The sequence below is a fragment of the Filicampus tigris genome, chromosome 18 (assembly GCF_054856515.1).
Source record: "Filicampus tigris isolate MCC_2025a chromosome 18, RoL_Ftig_1.0, whole genome shotgun sequence".
NCBI classification, from domain to species: domain Eukaryota; kingdom Metazoa; phylum Chordata; class Actinopteri; order Syngnathiformes; family Syngnathidae; genus Filicampus; species Filicampus tigris.
The window spans coordinates 3,960,591-3,981,376 of record NC_141234.1 but is presented as its reverse complement, the minus strand read 5'-3'; the positions used below and the strand labels follow the sequence as shown (position 1 = coordinate 3,981,376).

Genomic DNA, 20,786 nt, shown 5'->3' with positions numbered 1-20,786 from the left:
GCTCATTAGAAAGTGTATGCAGCCGCTCCGACGCCGGCAGTGCGACTTTGCTTGCTCACTGCATTGCTTTAATGTTTCCTGTTTTAGTGCGCTCCCATTTACAGAGTTGCTTCCATGAAAAATAAGATGTGGAAGAGGCAGATAGATGAGAGGCATGGTTTGTATGAGCCTATGAGATGGTGTGTGTGTGTGTGTGTGTGGGGGGGGGGGGGTAGTCTGAAGAGGGGGCACTAGCATTAGTGCGTGACATGTGGGCGGATATTGAAGATGCTATTAGTATCGCATTTACAGGCCTTATAAAAGTGCCAAAGAGTTGGGTGGTTTTCATACATCTTCGGCTGATAGGCGTCACACTGCCGTTTGCGTCTCAAGCTGTAGTAGGTCCGATGATCGTTCAGTGATAGCGATGTCATTACAAGCTGTCACGTTATCCTCTTTCACCTTGCGCTTTCCATGGCTGGTTCTTGGAATATAACATTTTACTCCCTCTCTGAAAATTAACACACATTCGACACGCAGTCACATTGTAATTGTAACATAATTCCTTGTGAATAACACGCACCCATGTATAATACAACCACCCCCCCCCCGCGAAAAAAATCATCCCTAAAGTGGAAATCAACCCAAACATATTTTTTTCAAGAATATTTTATATGCAAGCACACTAGTTGAAACAAGCCATTCTGATAAATATTGCATTTGTGGAATAAGAGTTAATCCACTCTTTTTTAGCCATCTCTGGAGGCAGCCATTTTGTCACTTCTGTCAACTCATCGGCTCAGCTTTAGAAAACAGGCGAGCCGTGATTGGTTGTGATGTCATTTTCAGTCAACAAAAATGACAAAAAGGCCGGCCCTGAGATGGTTAAAATTGGGTGGGTTTTGCTGCTTAACTCATATTACACTAAAGCACTATTAATCAGAATGCAGTGTTTCAACTAGTGGGCCTGCTGGGAACATATTCTTGAAAAAAATATGTTTGGGTATATTTCTTCTTTAAAAAGCATTCCTTTTCTCTGTATTTTTTTATAATACGGTCTAAATGCGTTATTTTTTTTATTTTTTTAGAATAGCAATAAAAACAAATCAGATAAAGGAATACATGACGGACAAAAAAAATGGTTGGGCATAACCCCCTCAGGTAGGATGTGTCATGAAAAACAACAACGTACTACAGTCTGGCTCATAACTGCGATGTTATGGTTTGAAACGTTAACAAATCTTTTGCAATTCATTAGTGAACTTGAATAGTGAAGTAAAATTGTTTACTGTCTAGCAGCAACATTGTTAAACGGAATTGCTCAGATTGGTTTTCCGGCTTATATAGCACACTCGCGCAGCCACTTGTTCCTATAAGCAGAAAAGCTAGAGCACAGTACTTTGTGCCCCAAGGCAAGAAGAATGACTTCACGTTTACTTATCCCAGCCACACACCCATATGTGGTTTAATTTTAGAACGGCAACAGGAACACTAAATCAGCTAGACACACACACACCATAGAAAATCCTTCGATAAGAACCAAGAGATGGTTGAGTTATACACAGTATTCAAAATGCATATTGGAAAATTAAATGTGATGGGGCAACACACCTCTGTGTGCGAAATGATGTCAGGTTAGGGTAAGGGTTAACCCTCCTCATGTATTTACTATAATACACGGGGGAATGCCTCTTGATCTCATTTTGGATTGTGGCCCTAGTGAGGATCAGTATGTCCAATCCGGAGCCAAAAAGCTCCACATAAGGAGGCTCATCCTTGGCGAGCTCGAGAGTTCTCTGGTGATTTCTGCAGAAACTGGCCATCACTGCTCCAGCACATTAGAAATAAACCAGAGATGTAAAGGGAAGCGCTGCTCCCGTTATACAGCTGTAATGTAAAAACGCACAGATACGGTCACATCCCTTACTCAGCCCTTTTTGGCTCAGCTGGAGATGATTCCATTTGAAATGAAATTCAACAGGTATGTTGACTTTCTGTCACCTGCTGAGGTTTGGATGTGTACGAATTCATTACACTTAGTGGCACTTTGGATTAAGTGGTCTTTTATAATGCTCGGCGCACAACCTTCTGACTAGCAGAGTCACTGGAATGCCGTCTTCGTCATTTCGGCAGACGGTGTTTGCTGCAATGTAATTTGTCACTGTTTGACCACTGTCCATGGAACTTAAAGCAGGTTGTTCAGGGAATATACTGTACATGGGGAGGACTGGTTCTGATGGTGAGGTATAGGTCCAACATATAAAGTCATTTCCCTGCACTTTTCCATCTGAAAGCAACATAAATGCTTCAAAAGGTGGCATGTTTTCTGTTGATAGATGAATAACTATCCAACCAATAGCAAAATGTTGCATTTTCACAGGCATGTCCATCATTTTTTTTTTTTTGTCTCAGAGCTGACATGCGGTGATTAAAATGTCATGAAAAGATGGTGCCTAGGGATACGTTCACAAAACCCCAATCGCGCCACTTCACAGATGGGGAAATTGTGGGTTCAAATAAGCTGAAGCGCTTGACTAAAGCATTATGCCTGACTGCTGTTTGTCCTCTACTCAGCAGGGTTAAAAATCAGCCCTCTCGCACGTCCAACTCATCAGCCATCATCCCCGGGTTGCTCATCACCGCTAAAAGGGGACACGGCCCTGCCGGCTCCATTAGTTCTCAACAGCAGCCCAAAGAAATAAAAACAAATGAGACCGTTCACTGTATCTTTAATAAAAGAAGCCAATGTCAAAAGTGTGCAGTGCTCAAAATGGGGATAGAGGCAAGATTGTCTTTTTTTCTTCCCGCACAATTTCACGAAGGCAAATTGCTTTAGGAGGTTGAAAATGTACTCGTCGGGGTGACACTGCGGATGGAATCTTCTACCTTGATATCCCCTCCCCCATATAAAAAAAAATGATAAAGAAATGGGGTATCGATCAAGGAAGAAACCTTTAACTAACTAATTTTCACTTAGTCGTTGCAACTATCAAACACAATATGCACAGTATTGCCACCTACAGGATTGGAGTGCAATGACGCTATGTGGCTGTTTATTCAACATGGTTTGTTGTAGACAGAAACAGAACTTCCCAAACCACATTCCCATCTTCCACATTATTAAAAAAACAAAAGTTGTATTTTTTGGGGTAAAACGGTCATTCGAGATGGAGCAATTTTAAAATATAAACGATTGGCATTGGTGTTAGTTAAACAATTTACTGATTTGTTTTTTTTTTACTTTTATTTTTAAGTCGGGGTACAATACGAGGTGGAATTTCTTCTGTAAACTCGTATTTCTTTGTCGAGAAAAGACAATTTTTGTCCAACTTAAGTTTTTATCAGGTTGTTGCCTTGAAGTTTTGATTTTCACAGTGCGCTTAGGTGCTGCTCCATTTCTCCTACGTACACCATTACATTAAACATTAAACTCAGAGTGAGGAACCTGTTTTGTGATTACCCTTTTTTTCCAGAGCTGACTTTCTTCAGCTTTCTGATTGGTTCATTTGGGGGCAATAGCACCACCTGTTGATTAGCATGCACATGACAGCCTGCAGCTCATCTAATAGTGAAACATACTTGTTGATGTGTGGAATTGGCTGGCTGAAAAACACAATTGTCTTCAAGTTGCTAATTTGGATCATCTCAATCAGAGTCCAGTGCATCATGTGACAGAAGAGGGAGAATTGGAGTGGGTGCTTGGAGCTCGGATGCTTGTCACCCAGCTTCAGCACCGCTGAAGCTACCTGCTTGCCGTGTGTGTGCAGAAACAGTTTTCTCTGAGACCTTTAGAAATTAAGTCAGCTAAAAAAAAAAAAAAAAAAAATCCAAAATGACAGCAGAGATGGTGGGAAGGCGTAGATGAAGCATCAGCAGCCACATTGCGGCACGATCGACGCCCGCCTGCACTGACAACAGGCGCCTGAAGATGAACCAGACCCCCATGCGCGTGTGAAGTGATCACTTATCTCCCAAGAGCTGTCTGGCGGCGTGGTTTAACCCACCCGTGACCCCATCGATCCACATGTGAAAATGCTAGCGTCAGTTTAACATTCTACGGATGCTGTGGAGCTGATAGCCACGCTGCTTAGTTGTCATCATACTGACGGGAAAATTCGTTTCTTATTCAAAATGCTGTTTTGTGTGTGTGTGTATGACTCACAGACGCGCGCGTGTGTGCGGCTTGACTCCCATTACGGTTACTGCACATAGTTGGTGGTTTGGAAGCAGCAATGGGCACTTTCTTAGGCACACCTGCACAATTTTATGTAGATTCAAGACCGAGCATTCGCTAGAAAAAAAAGGAGATTAGTGATGAATTTTACACTAGCACACAGCTATTGATTCATGCTCATTATTGTGCATGACGTGGTGTACAACTGCACTGCATCACAGTGGGGGGTGTTTTTAATATGTTGCTGCTTTCTAATGTGTTTAAAAAAAAAGGAGGTGGGTCTAGAAGTATTAGAAACGTGTCCGTGCAGTTCCACACCACTGCAAACTACGACCACTACATTTGAAATGATGCAGAATGACCACCTCGTTGAAATCTGAGTGCAATATTTGCTTTTGATCTCATTAGATAGATAGTGCAGGTGTACCTAATGAAGTGGCCGCCGAGTGTGGCTGTTTGTGACAGTGTGGCTGCGGCATTCAGTGGATCAACTGTGTCGTTAAAAAATGCACCATAATCCCAAGGAATTGTGCTCTTTTCTAACTCGCACACATCGCTGCACACTTGGGCTCCATGTCTGAGAATCTCGTCCAATCTGGGGTTATTTTACAGGCCCATCATCATCGTCATCATCATCATCATCATCGTCATCATCATCACGTCAAGGATACAATCAATAGATTAGCCCGAAGCAGTATGCGTCAAGAGACTTTTTTTTTTTTTTTTTTTTTTGCTCCTAAAACATTGTGAGTGCAAAAATGCGTTACCTGATCGTTGCCAGAAGTAGTTATTTGATGTAACGAGTAATCCCCGAACGATTCCGTGGATCCGAATTAAGTTTCTCATCCATGGCACGTCTCAGGTGCGGAGAGCGAGATAGACTATCACTCATTCATTCATTCTGGATGCAGCTCCGGAATCTTCTCCACACTAATGTTCTTGGTGAGCATCCCATAAGTAAAATAAAAATAAATTATAAAAAGGAAATGAAAATATTTTTTTGAAAAAACGGAATGGTGACTATAGGGGCGTAAAATCATAAAGTAGGCATGAGTCAAAAGGAAAGCACAAAACAGATCAACACGGAAGGGTACAGGAAAGAAAAACAAAAGGGGAGAAAGAGGAAACCGTCGTTGCGTTGGTTGTTGATTGTTGAAAAAACAACATAAATCCATGTCATATAATTTCCATGGTTTGGTGCATGTATATTCCAAAGCAAACAGACAGGCTGCAGCAGCAGGGGCAGCGGAGTTTTTTTCTTCTTCTTTCGACTGATGCCGGGTATTCCAAGTCCAAGGGAGCTCTTGATTTGACGCAAAAAGCCCAAAAATGTTCGGACTACCCCCACCTCGCAGCCCTTCTTGGCTTCATCCGCGCAGTCAGAGGCGGACCGATAACGTGTGCTGTGCTATTCGGAGAGACTATCCACAGGCAGCGGCTCTCAGTCGGCATCTGCCTCCTCTGCAGTCGCTTCTCAAGCGGAGGAAGGGTGCGCGCCCCCGCTGCCCACCACCGGGAATCGTCAGGCGCGTTCACCGAAGCCCCCCCAGCCCCCCCACACACACCCCATTCGTATGCCGCCCACTCCAGCTCTTCCCGCTTTGAATCGTGAGTCGTGACGTCTGCACGCGCACTATCCAAAAAGTAGAATCGCATTAATAGAGAACACATGTTGGTCATACCATCCACTGTCAGAACAAAATAAAAAAAACATGTGCAGGGGCCTTCTTCAACACACTCAGACGACATCAAGTTGATGTGAACATTCTCAGTTTCGCTGAGCATAATTTACTAGATAATGCCATTTTATTGTCAGCTGCTTTGCTTAATAGTGGACTTCTATGTCATGCATTTGCAAGCTAACAAACAATCAGAGGTGACATAGTTTTGCATGTTGTGATTCAAACCCTATTTTGAAACCCTAACCCTACTTTGAAACTGTAACCCTCGTTTAAAAACCCAACTACATTTATACCCAAAATTCAGGTCTCTGACGCCTGATTTTTTTAAGGCCAATTTGTAAACATTGTCAAAAATTGCGACCCTACTTGGAAAGCTAAACCTTTACTTGAAACCCTAACCCTAGTTTAAAACCCTACTTTGAAACCCTAACCCTAACTTTAAACCCTACTTTGAAACCCTAACTCTAATTTAATACCATAACGATATTAAAACCCGAGGTCACACATTCTGACACCTGAAATTGCTAGGGCCAATTTGTAACCACTGTCATAAATTGTGACCGTATTTAGAAAGCTAAACCCTCCTTCGAAACCCTAACCTGAGTTTAAACCCCTACTTTGAAACCCTAACACTAGTTTAAAACTCTACTTTGGAACCCTTAACCCTATTTTAGGACCCTGCTTTGAAACCCTGACCTTAGTTTGAAACCCTAACTATGTTAAAACCTGAGGTCACACATTCTGACACCTGAAATTCTTTAGGGCCGATTTGTAACCACTGTCATAAATTGCGACTCTACTTAGAAAGCTAAACCCTCCTTTGAAACCCTAACCCGGTCTTAAAACCCGTCTTTGAGGCCACAACCCTAGGTTAAAATCCTACCAATATTAAAACCTGAGGTTACACATTCTGACACTGAATTTTTGAATCAGTCAGAAGGTTCTAACCTTCCAGAGGGATTTGTACAGCGGCGACCTGACCTGAATATTTTGAAATGAATAGTTTGAAAGTCACAATGTGCCGTAATCTGTCACTCAGTACTTAGAACACTGCATAAAGTACTTTGTTGCACCTCAAAGTATATCTCGGAAGATATATACATACACAACCACCATATTAACCATGACTTGATAATAATTAACAAAAGTTAATATAGCTTCCTCTGTGGCTCCATCGCATCAATATTAGCTTAAGCTTAAGGGTTAAGATGTCAAAATGTTTTCATTGTAGCAAAAGTAAATAAAAATCAGGGATAAAAAAGACAATAAAAATCTGCCTGTTTTGAATTTATGAGAACACTTGAATATGGTTCAACATGTTGGATTGGTAATGAAAAGCTCCCTGTGCATAAGGCTAACACATTTTTTCTCCTCATGCCTAATATCAACAGTAGAATGCAAACATCCTTCAAAGCTGACACGCTCGCATCCTCATACATCAACTCGTCAGCATAACAGCGCCTTGGAATAACCGCGTCACCCGAAAGTGACATTTTTCATTAACCTCAACAGCCTCTTTGACAGAGAAATAATTATCACATTGTCAGGGGCGTTCCAAGTTTCTCTGCTGTGAACTGTGTGTGACTGTGCTTTGAAGGAAACACTTGAAGAAGAATGAAGTCAAGTGAACACCAGCAAAAAGGTCGCAGAGTTGTCAGATTCACTCATTTGGCAAACTAATTAAAATACATTTAAGATGAATGAAATTGTATTCATCTCAGACTTGATTTACACAAGAATTGTTATTGGATTCAGTCGATTTCATATAATAAAAATATAGGAATGTGTAACAGTGGTATTTTTCCGATTTCAGCACCACGGCTAGCTCACAGGAACTTGGACTTTGACTTTCGGGATTTTAGAAGTTTGCATGACTTAATTCATTTACATTAAAAGATGAGATTGCAATTTTAAAACAACAATACTTTTTTTCACCCTGAGAGGAGAATATGAGGAGAATGAAATCTGGGGCAAAAAAAAAAAAAAAAAATCATCTTTTTAGAACCGTGTTGTTTCTCTTATTTGATTTTAAAGAAACCACAGTTCCCAAGGAAAAACAACCAATCAAAGATAGAAACTGTGACTGACAAGGTGTCAATCATAGCTCACGGGCAAACTCATAGCACACCTATAAAATAATATAATTCCATCAAGTAACCAAACAGTAAGAACTTTATTAAATACCCTGCATTGTGCTTGGTAGATAGCTTCATAAACAGTCTTCTCATACATCCAGACAATATCTTTGGCAATATGTTGCAGGAGCCCTGCTGACCCGCATGCTTCGGGAAGCAGCTAGGTCGCGCGTTCTTATTGTCCATGCGCCAAGGCGCGCGTACAGCACACGTAACATGTAACATGCATCAGCACAAGTCAGAGGAGCCCCTTGACCTGATTAGCCGACATCTGCCGTAGCCAGAGGGCTTCCTCCTGTACGGACGCTATAGGAAGCGCGCTGAAAGTAAGAGGGTCACAATGTGAAGATGCTAATCAGAAGAGTGTTCTTTCTTTGCGGATGGCATGAAAAAAAAAAAAAAAATCTTTCACAATAAACATGTTGCATTTGTTAGGATGTCAAATTGAGTCGTTTTCTGCTTTTTGAGCTAAATGGAACGTACATATGGCTGTGCTTGTGTGTAGTTGTGTACATGTATGCCAAGTATAATTTATGGGTGTATGCGGCTATTTGTGTGAGCCTAATGTGCAGCCTACTGGATCCTGGCTAGGGTGGGAGTTTTGTAAAAAGCAGTGGTCCATGAAGCTAACTACAGTTCCTCCCTGATCAAATGTGACAATTATGATGGCGCTTGTGGGTACAAAACTCCCTTCCGGCTCCCCAATCCATTCCATTGTGTTCTTTCTTACTGCCACCTTCTCTTTGCATCCGCCACGCTGTTGCCCTTTTACTCTCACATGCAAGCAGCACTTCTACTTTGTACATTTGTTCGCACTCGGTGCTCAGAAGGGATCGTTTGCCCAATTTCTTTTCAACGTTTAACTACTTGGGAATGCTTTCTCTTCTTTGGAAACCTACTTTAACTTTCACTTAAGAAGGCCTAACAGACACAAATGCAAAACGGGAGTTGAATATTAAAAATGTATCTTAAGTTACCGTCGGTTTTATACAGTTTGGGTTCAATTTGCGGCAGTATTTCTTTGACAAAATTTGAGAACAAAGGCAAAGTTAACCCACATTATGACATTTTTTTTGTCACCCTTGATACAACAATGGCACAGTACCTAATGTGGAGCTAGATACACATTCTATTGATTGCTCAACAGATAATCTTCTTGAACTGGCGAAATTTTCAGGGATCAGTACTAGAAACATACGCACCCGAATATAACATGCCCCCGCATAATCAACCAATTTTTTTTTTTTTTCTCTGCTGGTACGTGTCATTATCATCTGGTCGCATTTGTACAAGTGCAAGTTTATAATGCTCCCATAACACAGTTTCATTATACACTATAAAACATGATGGTTTAAAGTCGCCCTCGTACGGGCGTACGTACGAGCTTGCGAATGCATCACTTGTTCGCAAAGTGATGTCACAACCACAGCAGCAATTTCGCCGGCTGAAACAGCACTTTGAGTAAGCCTGGTTTGTTTAAAAGTGTGGAACAGCAAGTGTGTCAGGCTGTCAGCATCAAAGTGTGCAGTCTAATAAGCTTCCTTTGAAAAGTAATTTGACAGCTCTTGCCAGCGCTGCTAGCTGCTAGCGTGGTCACCGCTAGATGCTGCCAACAGGCGCCGTAAAAGACGGTGTCAGCATAATTAAGTTTTTTTTTTTGTTGTTGTTTTTTTTAGCTCCCATTATCAGTGATTGAACATTATTTCAGGACAACGTTGCGCCATTAAAGTCAGTAGCAAGTAGCAACATTTTTTGCTATGCAATGCTTCAGGGTCTGGAAAATGAGCTCCGACACGCTGACGGGAATGACTTCAAAATAAAAGCGTACCTAGGCATTGATGTCCGTATAGTATATGGTTGGGTAAGGTTTATTTTGAAGTGCAGGAAAGAAGCATAGCATTCGCTATTGTAGGTACTGTCGAGGCACTGGTAAAGGTCTAAACAAGGTGAAACATTTTTATGTCATATTAACACCAGTGTATAATACCCCAACCCAAAAATGCGTATTAAATAACGTATTAAACGGTACTCTATCGATGATTCTGAATGTGATTGGACAACTTGCATCAACTCACAGTAGACTGAGAAATGACTCTAACATCATCAAGCACTACTGACAACTGATGACGACTCAACCCCGATGTCCACTAGTTGCCATGCCACACACAAAAACAAAGTAACATAATGCATTGCATGTGACTCAACCCTGTCTTATCTTCAGCTCTGTGTTGAACTTTTGGATTATCTGAGGGGAAAATCATTTTCTTCGTCTGACACAGACTGATCACAGCGTCACCATGTGCCTCCGGTGGCCGGAATGACGCACCAAATAGTCGTCTGTGGTCATCTGTGTCCATCTATCCCTTTGCACTCGCCCCTCTTCATGACCATCTATCACCCGCCCTGGCCCGCCGCCCATATATCTTCCTCGCTCCGTCCACCGCATCTCTCCAGATCCCCTCCACACATTTAAGAGCATCTGAAGCCAACTGCAGACCACGGTGTGTCGCGCCATCCATCATGACTCATTAGTGGCCACAAAGGATCTGGTTAAGCTATTTTTTCAACTTAGTGAACAGATGAAAGGTATGGAAGAAAAATAATTTTCGAATCCCCCTGAAGGCGCGATCGATAACTTGTCACGGTGGCTTCCTCCTGCCCAAGGCTCCTCACATATTGATCTAATCCCTACCTGTAGACGAACACAATTAACACAAATAATCCCTTCCACACCAAAAAACTCAGCGTGAGGAACTGATAATCATAGAAAAATATAATCAAATGGGTACGAGACCCTAATTGAACTTTGCCAGATGACGTAAGAAGCCTTGTTGCACTCCATCACCACAAGGTGGGCAGAGAGGGAGACCATGAATTAAATCCAGCCTGACAGTAGTGATGACGTTTGATCCTGCCCTCAAGGAGATGAGTTAGCAATTTCATGCCAGCAGAAAACACCCATCACCCTTCGAGGGCCACACTGGCAAAAGTAGTGTTGCAATTTTCCATCATTTTGACAAAATACGACAATTGAATCCCGATGAGATTGCTTAGCATACCCGCATGCAGAGAGCCTCCGCACTTGTAGTTCAGTGCACGTAAAAAAAAAAAGATAAACTTTGGCCACTTGCCACACTTTATGCCAAGAGTTTCAAACTTGGGTTTTTGCAAATTTATTGACAAATTGACGTGGTAGTTACGTTTTTGCCGGTAACACAGCACTACTTTGAAATAGTAGAATCCATGCTTTCATCACATTTCAACTTTGATTACTGTAATGCGCTTTACTGTATTTTGGAGTCAGCCAGTCCTCCATCAAACATCTCCAGTTGGTTTAAAATACTGCCCGCTCGCCTCTTTAACCGGAACACGTCAGAGGGATCTTATAACTTGTACTCTGGCCTCCCTCCACTGGCTGCCTGTGCATAGTAGAGTTCACATAAGATACTGTTAGTTTTCAAATTGTAAATAGTCTCGCACAGCCTGACCACTCTAAACTGCTCCATCTCTACGCTCCTACCCGGTGCCTCAGGTCAGCTGACCAGCTGCTCCTGGAGATAACAAAATCTAAGTGGAAACTCAGAGGGGAATAAAGCTTTTTCTGATGCTGGTCTCCAACTATTAAATGACCTGTCAGCGCTGCACATTTGACATGCTTCACTGTTCATTTTTTAAATTTGAGTCCTTGGTTTTTGAACACAGCGTTAGACACTGCCCTTGTTTTAGAGTCTTGTTTGTTTTATTGGTTTTAACTTTGTTTTTGAATTGTCATGTCTCACATTTGTTTTTGTTTTTTGTTTTTTTTATATTTCATATAGATAAAATGGAATTGAGTTTGTTGCGCACCAGGGTTCGGATGGTAGCGCTAATATTTAATCAAAAAAAGCCTACATTGTCAGATTAATCTCTAGTGTGTACACAGCCCAAAATGATGAAAAGTGTTTTCAGGCAAGTCCGGTTAAGTTCTACCTTCCTTTCTAAAAGCTATCACTCATGCACAACCAATTACCCGCCCTTGTCTCCATTTTCAGCTCCTTGATGACTCTGCTACTGTCCGTTTAGGTTTTTCTGAACCCCCCCAACCCCCCCCCCCCCCTTCCCTATTTTCCGCTTTGTGTTTTAGCCTCAAGACAGGTCTTGTATAGGCTCTTAACTAAATGGAATCTTTGCTTTGAGAGCTGGGTCATGCCATAGACAGCATGCTCCAATAAGCACCACAAACAGTAAAAGGCAAAGGCCACTGCTGTTATTCCCCAGTCTGTTTGTGACTGCATATGAGCGAGTACACAAAAGGAGACAGATATGTGGCAGAAATCATCGGTAATGTGTTTTCTTTTTTCCTCCAAAGCATTTTGTTGCACAAATATGATGACACAACCCCGTGTGCCCCTCACTTGTCTGTAATAAAAGGAAATATAAATGGCATGCTATGGGAATTATGAGCACAAGCCTGTGCCAGTGTACGGTTTGGCTGCATAAAACTCTAAACAACTGCAGCATGCATGCACAACTCCCACTTTGGCTCAATTTTTAGCCTCCATTCATAATTTACGCACTTGGCGTCTTTTAATAGTCATGCTCAAAAGAATCACAGCTATTGCTTGCTGAGACAGAAAAAAAAACAACACCAAATTTGGTCCTTGCTGAAACAAACTATGAAATATTCACAACGATAAAATAGGTTGTTGTTAGATATACAGATGAAATCTGTGAGGATATGTTGCAACATAAGTAACAATTTCATAACCTCACATATACAAGGAAAAGAAAGAAAGAAACCAGTCTAAACACGGCTTCACATTGTGGTTGACTGCAGTGAAGATTAAATATTTACATTCTCTATCTGCTGCTTTGAAAAGCACTTTTAATCAGTTCAAATAGGGAGACTACATGCTTCCTTTCAATTTTGGATTAAAAAGACTATCATATGACTCCACATAAAAGTGAATTAAGAGCAAACTATAATATAGTTTATATTTATATTAGAGTTATCGCCAAGCAAACAAGGTTTGCTGATATAGGAGAATTCAAATTTTGCATCGTAATCTACACTCACTGGGGGCCACATGGGCGCTGCCCGACCCCCGCAATAGAATTGTGATTTTATTTTTGGGACATTTCCCCGCATTCCCAGTAGGGAAGATACAATATTTTTTTTTGTCAGCGGTTTCCGAATAATTTTTGGGGCTTGTAATTTTATTTTTTTTTGGGGGGGGACACCCTGAGATATCCTCGGCCCCACCAAAGAAAAACATCCTAGCTCTGCATGTGTCTACACCCATAAAAGACGTGTGGCGGAATGAAGAGCCTGTCATACAACAGCATAAAAATAACTTCAGCGGAAAGACATCCACCTGTTACATTACTCATAAGCATTTTGACTTTAAAATGAAATAAAATGAAAATGAGTGTGAAAGCATTCAGCTTTTTACGGCCCTGCATCCTGTAGATCCTCTCAATCCATTTCAGAGCCGAACTCAAATGTCAGGTAGTATACAGTGTTTTGGCATTATTGCTTGACAGTTTCTCCCAAAGAAGACTAAAAGCATCTTAACGAATTTGCGCAAGGCAGCAGTGTTTTTTGAAGCAGTTGGATGGATTATTTATGAAGAAAACATACATAGTGCTCCTGGCTGAGTTAGATGTTGCGGGATTAGAATGGATGCAGCAGTTTTTATCAGGACTTGACACGTTTAAAAAAAAAAAAAAACGGGACAAAGAAATGCACTGACTGCGTTTTTCTTGATGTAAATAACAGTTCAACTTCTGCAAGAGAAAGTTGCTACTAGTGCTTTTCCTCAATTATTTTATGAGGAAAAAAGACTTGTCAATTTAGTACCTAGAAGGAAGTGGTGTTGAAAATAACCTGGTTTTAGACACAGGGATTCCATCTTGTTAGCACACATTGCATGTTAATGACCTTCCAGGGTACTTTTGTCTTGGTAACATTTTCTAAACAGAGTTTCTGAAAATCGAAACATGAAGTACACAATTGCGTAATTGTCTAGATTTAGATCTCTTCATTTATTTTCAAGTCAAATTGGTTAAACTTTCGCATTTTTCAACACACCATTTATCTCACTTTACTTATTGGATTTAATTGCTTAAATGCTTCCCAAAAAACATTTTCTCACTTAAATATGACATAAAACACACACAGAGCTGGCTCGTTAGGCCCACGTATCATTAGAGTTTTTCACACCCTCTGCCTGCTGTTAGGCACCACTATTTTCTTCTCCCCTTCTGGTTGGTAGCTTACACAGGTGGTTATGCTAGGAGGCTAATGTATGATTGATTGTCTGAATAAGAGACACTCCACTGCCCCCGACTTAGCTTTCTCTTGTCTACATGGTTAATGGGCCAGCCAAAGGCGGTGCAGCACTGTCACCGCGTGTGCGTGTGCGTGGGGGTGTGTATGTGCACATACAAGAATCAGTGCAGGCATATCACATAATATTCTATCCATGGGTGTGTTAATGTGCTGTATTGGCATAAATTTGAAAACACATTTGGCCGCGAGTGAGACCGATGTATTTGACATTGGATGCAAATGAATCAAATGGGCCCACTTATCACATTACCTAGCCTCCACTCGCGCCTTAGACCTGCCACTACTCACGACCACTCCGCTGCATTTGAAAGCTGTCCTTGAAGTATAGATATGCCGTCCATCAGGGCCATTTTCCACGATGACCACGGCGTACCACCCCTATCCTTCCACGGCGTGTTTTTGTTTTGAAATCTACCTTCCCATGGAAGTATTCACAATTAACGCTTACGTCACTGAGCTGCTAAGTGCTGCCTGGAAATGACTGAAGTTTTACTGGAAGAGTTCACGCTCATCATCCCACATGTGTTGAGAGTTTTAGCATTGCCATTGTCATTTAATCCCTCTTCCACAAAAGCACATAATGACTGATTGCAAAAGGATTACATGTGCAATGTATACATGAGTTAATGGTGAATCTCCCGCTTTGCATTTACGCTCCACTCCAGGCACTTATGTAACGCTGCAAGCAAAGGCGCTTCACCCAGGCTGTGGAAAGAAGGCAGGAGGCAGGGGGGATAGAAAGCAGGAGAGGGAGGAAGGGAAGTGATGAGCGGAATCTCAACGGAGCATCCTTGATGACTGACTGGAGTAATGTCATGCTAACACAACCATTCTCTCTGGGTGCTCCATTAATCTTTAGTAATGTATATGAATGCTGAATGAATGTTTGGCAACGTAGGTAAGGATGGAATCTTCAAGGATTTATGAGGCTTAAGGTTCACTCTAAAAACAGTTGGGTTAAAAATAACGCAATTTTGGGTCAAAAATGGACTGATTTTTGCAACATCAGTTGCAAAAACTACTACTTGGATCAATTTGACTCAACTTTCTGGGTTTTTTGCTGCAAAAACAATCCAGAAAATGCATAGTGTTGTACAAAACAACCCCGAAAATCGGGCTGTTTTGCACAAAACAACGCAAGAAGGTGGGTCAAATTGACCAAAATTGTTACTTTTAACAGAACTGGTTTAAGAGTGTTCTTTGGATGACTTTCTAACTTAGCCTATCCTTCATGTCGTACATAGCACTCCTTCATAATGTTGAAGTTTGCACAATAAGCTCTGGGAGTGAGAATTCATCTCACGATTTCCCACCACCTTCCAACTTCGACTTCGGAGTCAACCAGCATTTTCATGAAAATTGACGTCTGACTTCAGCATTTTCACTCGGGACTGCTCGGACCGACGCGATACATCGCAATCGTTGACTGTTTCATTTTGTTTTCCACACTTGATCATTTGGAACGTTGAAATGCTACTCGTGGAGTTAAAAAAAAAAAAAAAAAAAATGAGCGAATGAGCCTCATAATTTCACTGACATCTTAAACGTGACCCAAGATCCATCCCCTCTGACCTCAAAGGCAACAAATCAAAAAGAAACAAGTCGACTGATTGACAATGACCTTCCTGTGCAACTCAACTTGCGTTCTTTGTGGCCCAAGCGGCAAGGCCCCCTGGGATTGAACGGGAGTACTTCAAGAGTAGATTTATGAGGCCCCATTACCCCTTCATTACTGTAAGTAACAATGAATAATTGTTTGTAATCAGGACATTGGGTTGCTAAGAACAGTATTAGTCTCACCTAATATATCATTGGACAAATGCAAGTAGTCGAGACAATGAAGTATGGGAATGATATTCGTTAGAAACCTCTTTTGTTTGTAATTGTTTCAACCCCAAGAGAATGGGGTCATGTAAAATGGCGTGTACTGGCACACATACAAAGAAAAGTGCTCAAAAATGTAGGCTCTTGTCGAAATGACTGTTTAGCCAATTAAACACACCGTTGTGGTGGTCAATGGGCAAATCAAAAGCAGTCGTCAAGTATGCGGCTTGTAATTCAATGCGCTTCAAAAGTTCCTTGGATTTTTGTCGAGGGAAGGATTTGGTGGGAAAACTGACAGTTCCATCCGTAAAAAAAAAAAAAGGTTTAACCGTTGTTTGGTTCCTTTGTTTGTCTATCTGCGTCTGATCATGACACTTTGCATTCAACAAACCCCAAATGTCCTCTCAGCTGTGTTCTGTTATGGCACACTTTTCAATTCCCTTTCAGAAACTGCATCACTGGCCAATCCATCACATTTCAGAGGAATAACAATGATATTTACTGCGCACAATAAAAACTGCAATTCCCCATGCCAGACGGTCTCTACGGGAGGTTAGCAGGTTGTATGGAGGCGGGTAAAACTACACTTCCCAAGGGGGCAGAGCGTCATTGCCAGTGCTCCTTGCGGGGGTAATAAACCAGCATTGATCCGGTGACAGGACTGATTAAAATCAATCTGGAGCTGGTGTCTCAGTGTAGTGGATGAGAGGGGGCGATCTAACGCACAAGGTTGGTGCTTTGCTACACAAAGCACCTGAAACGTATCACGCCTTTGGGACATTTCCTCCCACGGTGTCCTCTCTTGAGTCTTTTTGGAAACATCTGATATCCATGTCTTTCAGTTTATTTCCAGATGTGAATCACTAGTACAGCTTCGTATTCCTGTTTTTTATTTATCAGTTTTGCTATCATGACAGATGCAGGACTTTTAGGTGAGCAACTAAATTGTTCAGAAGGCATAATAATACTATAGCCACTACTCGGGTTTCTCTTTAATTACAATCAAAAGTATCATGTATTTGATAAACTGTCAGCAAAACAAGCATTTTCTTTAAAGTAAAACTCTGAAATGCACTTATGTGAACATCATATTTTTGTGACACATTGGCAATTGGCCTCTCCATAACTGTGCAGTCAAATCCACGCAAAGAACTGCTGACAAACACTGTTGCGAGATTCTGTCTCACCATCATTAAAAGGCATCACAATGTGTTTGAGCAAAATTTACACACGTGGGTTCATCAAGCTGGAGGGTGGACGGCGATATTGACCGGGTTTCCAGCTGTGGGAACAGATTTCTACCCCTCCTTTGCATGGACAACAAATCAATATCTGTCACTGGCTGATGGCAATAAAACGAAAACAAATGAATCCACAAATTGAAGTAAAACCTTAGGCAGTTTATACCAAATGTAGATTGCAAGCCTGGTTGCGCTTATGCTTGTCATGAGCTGGGTTTGTGTTGATTTTGGTTTGGATTAGATTTGAGTTTTGTCACGTTTTCTTGGAGTCCTTTTTGCCCATGTCAGTCTTGTTACGTTGCGTCCACCTGTGCTCGTCAAGCGGGTCCCTTGTGTTTATCAATCAGCTCCCTCAGCCACCTGTGGCCTGTCCAGGTGTTTCTGGTTGCTTCGTCAGTTGCTTGTATTTCAGTTTCCTGGTTTCATTCTGTCCTCCTTGGTTCATTGTTTGTTTGCTGTCTCTGTCCTAGTTGTAGTCATGTCATGCCATGCTTTGTGTTTTACCTAGTGTTTGTCTTGATATCTTATTTTGGACTTCTGTTGTTTTTGTCGGCACGGTGGTCGACTGGTTAGCACGTCTGCCTCACAGTTCAGAGGTCGTGGGTTCGATCCCGGCTCCGGCCTCCCTGTGTGGAGTTTGCATGTTCTCCCCGTGCCTGCGTGGGTTTTCTCCGGGCACTCCGGTTTCCTCCCACATTCCAAAAACATGCATGGTAAGTTGATTGGATACTCTAAATTGCCCCTAGGTGTGACTGTGAGTGCGGATGTTTGTCTCTGTGTGCCCTGCGATTGGCTGGCAACCAGTTCAGGGTGTCCCCCGCCTACTGCCCAAAGACAGCTGGGATAGGCTCCAGCACGCCCCGCGACCCTTGTGAGGAGAAGCGGTACAGATAATGGATGGATGGATGGATGTTGTTTTTGTATTTCTGATGAATCCAAGTCCTTTTGTTTTGCTGCTTTGTTCTTTTTGAAAATAAATACAATTTGTTTTTGCATCCTGCTTCCTCGCAATTGCGTCCTTCCTCTTCGTCCTGCCTGGCCGTGACAATTATCGAACTCATAAGCACATGTACAAAACATGTTCCTCTTGTTGCTACTTGCGGCATGCGCTTGTTAAGCAGTTATCAGAGCGTAGGTGCATGTTTTTCACTTGGCAAGATCATGTACTTTCATCGTATGTGATGAATAACAGGATTACATTGCTGACCTGAGGCATTTAGTGTGTTCATGTGCATTGGTGTCAACACATACAGTATATGGTACAGAGCCAGCCCCAAGTGAGGGGGGAATGTGCTTCTTTGTAGACAAAGGATGTGGAAAAAGGCGTAGGAGGTCTTGCACACCTGAACACAGTCCGAATGATGCGGCAAAGCCTGCAGTTATTTGAAATACGCTGACTGGAGTCGACAGTGTGCAGTGAAGTCAACTGTCAACATGCACGTATTTACCACACAAAATTGACTCCCTGGCCCCAATGTTCAAATTTGCTCCAAATGTTCCAGCGGATGGACAATGTCAAAATTGAAGCCAGCTGTCCCAGTGACTGGCAATGTCGTCATTTGCTCTATTCCGATGAGTGAAGAGACAATGCCCACTTTGAAGCCAGTGTGATGTAGGCATGGGAATAAATGAGACATTTTTAAATACCGCTCAACAATCACCCCACCGGAGCGTGAGATGAACTTGCAAAATCAAATGAGATTCAAGACAAACTCTCCAGATCACTCTTTACAAAGATAGAATTGCAATGAGGTGGCAGAAGGCAGAACAATCCTAATTTGGATCAGCATCAGCATATGCCTGAAAATTGTCATTTAGAGTCATGAATTATTCGCTGAGGATTAAGGACAGAGTTTTGCTATGTTAATAAAGGTGCAGATGAATGAAATAAAATACTGGATCCACTCCTCCATCTGGATCTGTAACTCCCCTGGAAACATTCTTTCGGTGTAGTTTTTAGTTCCCACTTGCTAACAAAGAAATGAAAACATAATTCCAAAGTTTTTGTTGCCTCCATTAGAAAGTTGTAGTTTGCAGTGGTGTATAGTGGCACTAAACATTTTATCTCTGATTCAACTAAAAGTATTGTATTTGTCATCCACAATTCACACTTAAAATATTTACATTTTTTTTCAAAAATCCAAATCATTATAATCAGGTGCGCCTTATATACTGATGTTGCTTTTTTTTTTTTTTTTTAGTTTGTCTTCTTTAATTCAAATTCCTTCTTTTTACTTTCACACATCTAATCGCATCTTCATAGCAGATATACATGTTTGTGTTGCACCAGAATTAGAACATCTTCCTGCTTCGTGTCTAAAAATTGTAGAAAATGTAGCCCTTCGTCTATCTGTGTGGTGAGTGTATTCACTTGTTTGCAGCTGCTGAACTGTCAACCAAGAGAGTATTTTGCAGCCAAATTAATAACAATCACCAACCAGATTGACTAGTGATGTTTGAACTTTTTTTGGACTGTTGGGGGGGCCCTTCATCTTCTCTGGTCGTAGCAACCCGTATGTAGTTGCTCGGTTAACAAAAGCACACGAGACCCATGCTAAACCTAGCATAATTGAGCTAAATTTAACAAATAAACATATGGTACAATTAAAAAAAAATAAAAAAAGACATATAATGCTTCACAAATATAATGTAATCCAGTGCACCTTATGTATGAAAATGTATTGAAAACAGACCCATTTGTTTATATTGCTCCAAATAACCAATTTAAAAAAAATCAGACTATCATTGGCCCCCCTGTCACAATCACATCTCCTTGCTTTGACACCTCCAAATAGTGCATGTCAATCAACGCCAGCAGCAAAATGCCAGCAGGGCTATCAACAGCCACTTACCTGCACCTCAAACAGTACATACGCAGACAGTTTCAGAGATGTACTGTATGTCGGGATGCTTTCGGTTACACACACACACACACACACACACACACACATAGTGGCAGGACACGCAGTGCGCAAGCCGTTGCGTGGCTGGATTTGACTCGAGGTAAGATAAGGAGAGCAGAACTTTTTAAAGTGCTAATGGAACAACACAGCATCAAAGTGGATCCGCGGACACGCAGAATGATCGAAGAGATACATTCCATTCAAAGACCCCTTACTGGCACACCTTGTGTTGTTGACATTTTGTTCAAGGAGAAGCAATATCCATGTTATCTTGATTTTGGGCGAAGCCAGTCAATGTGGCGTTATGTCACTATTGAGTGGACCAAAGGAACAAAGGGGTTTCTGACAAACATGACTTTACACAGCACTCGATTCCATGGCTGATTTGTCTGTCAGCATTTTTAGCAGCAAGGTTCAGTCAGAAATGTTTCCTATTCATTATTTTGTGTTTGTAGCCCGCAGCTTTTGTTAGGTCTATTTGCGCAGGGTTGCTTGAAATAAAACGCAGATCGAATTA

At 41.6% G+C, this 20,786-nt stretch overlaps 1 protein-coding gene across 19 annotated transcripts in view; it reads right to left on the bottom strand.

Moving 5' to 3' along the window:
- The window catches only part of adgrb2 (adhesion G protein-coupled receptor B2), a 135,186-nt gene extending 129,569 nt beyond the window's left edge, over window positions 1-5,617 (bottom strand). For all 19 annotated transcript variants that reach the window (XR_015081997.1, XR_015081999.1, XM_086013894.1 and 16 more), the window contains exon 1: window positions 4,921-5,617. The gene's annotated coding sequence lies outside the window, so the exon portion shown is untranslated. The remainder of the gene's footprint in view (window positions 1-4,920) is intronic.
- Between the last annotated feature and the right edge of the window lie 15,169 nt (window positions 5,618-20,786).